The sequence below is a fragment of the Elgaria multicarinata genome, chromosome 3 (genome assembly GCF_023053635.1).
Source record: "Elgaria multicarinata webbii isolate HBS135686 ecotype San Diego chromosome 3, rElgMul1.1.pri, whole genome shotgun sequence".
NCBI lineage: Eukaryota > Metazoa > Chordata > Lepidosauria > Squamata > Anguidae > Elgaria > Elgaria multicarinata.
Window position 1 is genome coordinate 134,081,396 of NC_086173.1, and position 6,000 is coordinate 134,087,395.

The window sequence follows — 6,000 nt, forward strand, 5'->3', positions numbered from 1 at the left end:
CTCATGCCTTTGGAAAGCCTTAATAGCAAATAATGTTTAGTTAAGAATTTTGGTGGGGTAGTGTATAGCGAACCTACAGACAAGAGTGATGTCCAAATGAATCCATCCAGTTTAGTATTGTCTACAGTGTAGATTCCACACTGACTGGAACCATTTCTCCAGGATTTCAGATGGATATTTCCCAGGCCAACTGCGCAATTTGAGGTGGAGGGGGGCAGAAGTGGGTGCTGGGTTCTGTCTGTAAATTATTTGGTTTGTTAGTAGAGAACAATAGTATACATTCCCCTGCCCAACTTCCTATAATGCTTAAAATTTTGAAATATTTTCTTACAATATGAATTTTATATGTATATGTAAACAATACAGTGGTGCTAGTTAAGAGTAACAAAATGTACTGCATACTCTTGTTTTTGAAGATCTCAAACTGTCTGTTTCCTGGTCCCAGTGGTGCAGTGTTTGAGTAAGGAGCTTGAAGATTGTAGCATTTAGCTGGAGCAGAAAGAGGGAAATGAGTTCAAGACTGCAGGAAACAAAACAATGTGTTTAGCCTGGCTACATTTCCTAGGATGGGATGGAAAGGAGAGGTTTTCCTGTGCTCACTGAAAATATCACCATCACAGTCCTGTAAAGGAAGATGTGTTGACACAGCCTTTGCTTTGAGGATAAGTAGGCCCTATTAATATGCAGGTTTTAGCAATTCTGTCCAAGAATTTTCTACAACTTAGAGGCATTTGTTTGCATTATTTGGTAAGGATGCAAAGATAGTAGGCATAGTTATTAATCATGAACATCGTCAAACCACACAGCTACCACCTTTCTGTGTGATTCCTTAAATATTTTAAGATTTTTTTTATTTAATGCAAGTGTTTAATTATGAATATATAAAATCCAGGGCTAAGATCCAGTCAAGGTTAAGCATGTGTGAAGAAAATTCTATGTAAAGAAAATTCTATTAAGTGCATTTTATTTGAAAGTAAGGCCTACTGAATAGTGTTGTAGCCTTAAGTATTTATCCATTTCCCCTACCAGCCAGAGGAAAATAACCTCCTGCCATGTAATAAGTGCGTTTTGTCTATGATAGAAATAATGTTTCTTTTAAGCGCTGGATAATTTCTAGTGTAGCTTCTATTAACTTTATAGTACCTATGCATCACCCAAAACTAGACTCCAGCTTTATAATATAAAAAATAAGTGGTGCCTGCAACAAAAGATTACGGGTGGCATGTTAGAACATAAGAAGTGCCCTGATGCTGGATCAGACCAAGGGTCCACCTAGTCCAGCACTCTGTTCACACAGTGGCCAACCAGCCATCGGCCAGGGTTTAACAAGCAGGACATGGTGCAACAGCACCCTCCCACCCATGTTCCCCAGCAACTGGTGCACACAGGCTTACTGCCTTGAATACTGGAGATAGCACAAAACCATCAGAGCTAGTAGCCATTGATAGCCTTTGCCTCCAGGAATTTATCTAACCCCCTTTTAAAGCCGTCCAGATTGGTGGTCTAACCTTGCCCTTTTTCTGAATGTTCCATTCCAATCCTCCGTTTTATTTCCCCCCTCCAATGATTCTGTAGTCATTGCGCTTATTTGGCCCTGATTGGGCTGGGGATAATTTGGTGGATGCATTTTTGCATCATCCCAGCCATATTTCTTCACTGATTCTTTTATAGGCAGTTCTCAGCTTTGTCCCTCAGTTCTGTCTCAGTGTGATGCCAGAAATGACCTGTCCCAAGTCAATCCAATGAACCTCCCTACCATTTTAATATCTTTGTTTCTCTTCCCCTTTCCTCCTTTCACAACTCTTTACTCAGTTTCTTCACCTCTCAGGAGTCAGTGTTTGTTCTGGGGCCACTTAGTACCCCTAGTCCTCATCGATCTGCTTTGGGAGTGTCCCCTTCTTTTTTTGTGCTACTGTAAACTTCTGAGTTGTCCCTAGTCTGCTAATACCTCCTCCTTGTACATGTGTGATGAAGCTCTGGCGACATAGGCCCAGGAAGAATTGGGTTGGAATTTGGATATAGGACACCCCTTCTCTTTACTTTGGCTCTCTGTTCTGCCCCTGATTGTGACAAAGGAAGATCAGAACAATTTCTCCCTTTGATTGTCTAAGGGCCAGAACAGATATTAATTTAAATGTATGCCTAGCAGCAGTTTCTCGTTTTCGTTTTACCCTGTAGTAGGTACGGGTGGGGGCAACCCAGATCTTAAAAGCCCCTTAACCCCCATTCCCAAACTCCTACAAAGGTCCCGATCTGGATCGGGGCCTCTGCACTTTACGGTAAAAATGAAAAGAAGACATCTGATTGCCACCAATTTTATTGATCTTTTATTGGTTCTCATTTTATAGACCGTTGTTTTCCACCGTCTGTTTTGGTCCGCCGTTAAGGTCTTTTGCAGTTGGCACAGACGAACTTGTTTTAGTCTGCAAAAAGACACTTGTCTTAAGCCTCTCGGATGCGTCAGGCTGCCCTCCACCCTGCCTTGTACCAGTAACATCTCTATTTTCTCTCCTTCCGTCTCTCCCTCCCCCTTTCCGTTTAGCATCTTCTTGGATGGAAGTGATCAAACAAATTCAGGAACTTTGCTCAGGAACCCAAATTCAGGCACCCAGTTGGTCCTAGTTTCGACTGAAGAGGGTCGCCCCTCAGCCCTGGCGGCTTCCCAGAAAGCTCCGCGTAGAGCGTGGCTCACAGAGAGGCACCGTTTGCCTGGACGCCAGTAGCCTTTCTGGCCTGGTGAGCGCGCCTTTAGAGAAGAGGACCGCCCCAGCGGGCGACGCGGCGGCGGCGGCGGCGGCTTCCCTTCCTCTCTCAGCCGGGGGAAGGCCAAGTCGAGTCAGGTGCGTCAGGCAGGCAGCCTGGAGCTGTCTTGGGCTGCCAAGCCGGCGGCCTCCTGCCAGCTCGCTCCCTTCGAGCCCGAGGCACCTTGAGTCACCATCACCTGGCTCGGCTGCGCCTCCGTCTTCCGAGCACGCCAACCAGCCAGGGCGCGCTCCAAGCAGCCCCGGCCTGTGGCCGAGCCGATTGGTTTCCGGAGGGCTGAGCCAGCCGAGCGCTTCTGGCCCCTCCCTCCGCGAGTTGCAGCCGCCGCCGCCGCCGCTGCTCTCTGCCCCCTTCGGCGCCAGTGAAAGGGAGCCCCGGCCGTAGCTGGCCCGAGCGCCAGGCGGGAGAAGCTGCGTTGCGCGGGCCTGAGACGGAGCGCGCCTCGTCGCGGCTGGCTTCGGTTCGGCGGGGCGTCTCTCCAGGTCCCTCTCCGTGAGGTACAGCAAGGACGGGTCTCTTTTCCCGCACAAAGCTGGGCGCGCAGCGGCTCCGGCCGGAGTTTGCTTTCCTGCCGCCGGCAGGGCAGCGAGTCCCCGGCTTCCTCCTCCGGCTGCGGGGGGAGTGTCACTCGCCTTGCTGCGGGCGTACTTTTCGGCGCAGCCCTTACATTGCAGGTGCCGCCTCCCTGTTGATTCTCCTCGTCTCTCCATCCCTCGAGGCGCTTCTTGAACCTGACAGATGGAAGGTGGTGCGTGGGTGGGTGGGTCGGTGGAGGCTTTAGCGTGATGCAGTTCTCTCGGTTTAGGAAGAAGTAGCTCAGCCTTCCCCCAGCCTGGTGCCCTCTGGATGTTTTGGACTTGAACTCCGATCAGACTCAGCCAATGCGGCCGGTGGTCACGAATGCTGGGAAGTGTGGTCCAAAACATCTGGAGGGCGCCACGTTGGGGAAGGCTGAAGTAGTTAGTTCGATTATTGTTGGGTTTGGGAGTGGGAACTGTGATCCTATCCATAGTGACTTGAGAGTAAAGCCAATCCCATTAAATTTAGCACTTTACACTCCAGTGACCCAGATAAAAGACATACTTGCATTTCTAGGTCCAACTTTTCTCAGATATCCAAAGCTCTTCTGCTTCTTTACGGTAGTTCTGCCTAGAATTGTCACATCTTCATGATGCTGCCCCATAGCTCTTCCTTTGATGCTCCGCAAAACCCACCATTTCCATGAAGCCTTTGGGACAATTATTTAGTCTTCTAGAGTCTTCTCCAACCTGGTGTCCTCCAGATGTTTTGAACCACAGCCCCCATACTGGCTGGGGCTGATAGGAGCTGTAGTAAAAAAAAGCACCTTGAAGACATCCGTTAGGGAAGATATAAATGTGTGATCCCCGTCTGTTTATCGCTGCCTCCATTTTCCTCCCATTCTTATATCTTCAGGGGACTGTCCTTATATTTTATAAATCTGTCTCATTCCCTATAATTCTATATCTCTGCCTTTCTGATATATATTTCTGCTTGCGTGTTTCATCATCATTATCACCAATAGTATTAATTATTTATATAGTGCCATCAGTTTGCAAAGTACAAGAAGACCAATAGCTGTTCCAAGGACCTTACAATCTAAAATTTAACACAGGGGAAACAAGAGAGGAAGGAGAAGGAAGTAAGGGCACGGGTAAATGGGGAAAGAAAATGCCATTGTTTTGGTTACATGTCCTTAGGCTCCGTTATGGTCTTAGTAAATATGTTGGGGCATGGGAGCTAGGAGAATGTGCCAAAAACCTCCAGAAATGTTGGGTCTTCAGGGAGGATTTGATGGATGGCACCATCTAAGGGCTCTGGGAGACAGTTTCATGCAGCAGGGACAGCAAGATAGAAAAGGCAGAGATATGGAACTTACACCCTTTTACTTCTAAACCCTGCCTATCTACTAATCCCAAATTGTGGGCTCGGATATGGTTTTCAAAAAGTGATTCTCTGCATATGCTTAGAATCACTTTTCGTGATTGCTGCATTGCATTATCTGGATTGAACCCTGGTACTGAAAGAGAAAAACAACAACCCATGGGCTGGTTCATGGCACAAGTTAAGTCCTGCATGAAAGTTCTGCAGTAGTCCAGGAGGCTGCCACTGGCATCTTAATAAATTAAGCCTTCTGGAAAGTGTGAGAGGTAGTACAGTATAGTGGTTAGAGCATTAGACTGGGACTCAGGAGACCCGGATTGTAGTCCCCACTTGGCCATGAAGATCACCTGGTGATTTTTGGGGGGCCAGTCACTAACTCTCAGCCTAACCTATCTCACAGGGCTGTGAAAATACATGGGGAGGAAGGCCATAGCTAGACCTAAGATTTATCCCAGGATCATCCCGGGTTCATCCCTGCCTGAGCGCTGGATGCCCTGTGTGGCACTTAGATGAACAGGTTTGACCCCAGGACAATCCTGGGATAAACCTTAGGTCTAGCTACCGCCGAAAAGGATCATGTATGATGCCTTGAGCTCCTTGGAGGAAAAGAAGAACATAAATATAACATATGAATTAAACAAAAAATTGTTACAAGTTTGTTAGGCTAAATTTGGTATCTGGAAAGTCAAAATACCCAGATTATGGGTTTATCTAATGCTGGCCTTCCGTTAGTGAAATAGAAACTGCTGGCGAAATGGATTTCTTGTGCCATCTGCACCCTCTGCTTCTCCCCCAAATCTGCTCTAATCCGAAATATGCATTCTTGCTTAAGAACATTAGAAGTGCCTTACTGTTCAAACTGAGCAACCGGCAGGCACTTAGCAGTCCATTGTAAATTGACCAGGGAACCGTGGTCTATCTTCTACCCACTACTGATTTAAACCATTTCCGGGGGCTTTCCATATTAGTCTATTGCAGCAAAAACAACAAAGCGTCTTGTGACACTTTAAAGACTAATAAAAATTATTCTAGCATGAGCTTTCATGGACTATAGCCACCTCATCAGATGCATGAAGTATTATCGAGAGCTTCAGGTATATACACATATGATGATGGAATGGGGTGGAATTGTAAACAGTGAGGTGAGAAGGAAATGAAATGCATTTACTAATCCTTTAACCCAATTCAAGCCTCTGGTGATAGAAATGAATCTGTTGTTGAACAGATGTGTATACCCTAAATGCTCTCCCCCAACCTTCCTGAACAGATTTTGAAGGCATGGGGCGGGGACTGCAGGGAGAAAGGGAAATTGCCCCTCCTCTTCTTCCCCTCATA